Source organism: Plectropomus leopardus, chromosome 10 (genome assembly GCF_008729295.1).
Source record: "Plectropomus leopardus isolate mb chromosome 10, YSFRI_Pleo_2.0, whole genome shotgun sequence".
NCBI classification, from domain to species: Eukaryota; Metazoa; Chordata; class Actinopteri; order Perciformes; family Serranidae; genus Plectropomus; species Plectropomus leopardus.
Genome location: NC_056472.1, coordinates 33,827,425 through 33,827,798, shown reverse-complemented (window position 1 = coordinate 33,827,798; position 374 = coordinate 33,827,425).

Below are 374 nucleotides of genomic sequence, written 5' to 3'. Positions count from 1 at the left end.
CTGGAAAACTCTCTGATGCATGAGTCAAACATCTGACAACATTTAGAGCTGCGTCTCTTTGAAAGGGCAGAATGGAGTCCGCACATGTCGAATATTCAAATATTTAACATTTTAGAACTCTGCATTGATGTTTACATATAAATCAGAAATGAGTTTTTGTCAAATGAAACATCAGTTGCATCAAATTTCAATGGACTTCCACGTCTTCACATTAGCTATCGTTCTGCGTCTGCTGTTGATGTTTCAGGATGCCGCTACTGTCACCGTGATGTCAGCACAAACACAGCGTGGGATTATGCTGCAGCTGGTTATATTTAGGCAACAAAAACACATGCAAACCAAGGAGGCACATGGTGAGGTGCAGAAAAAAACAT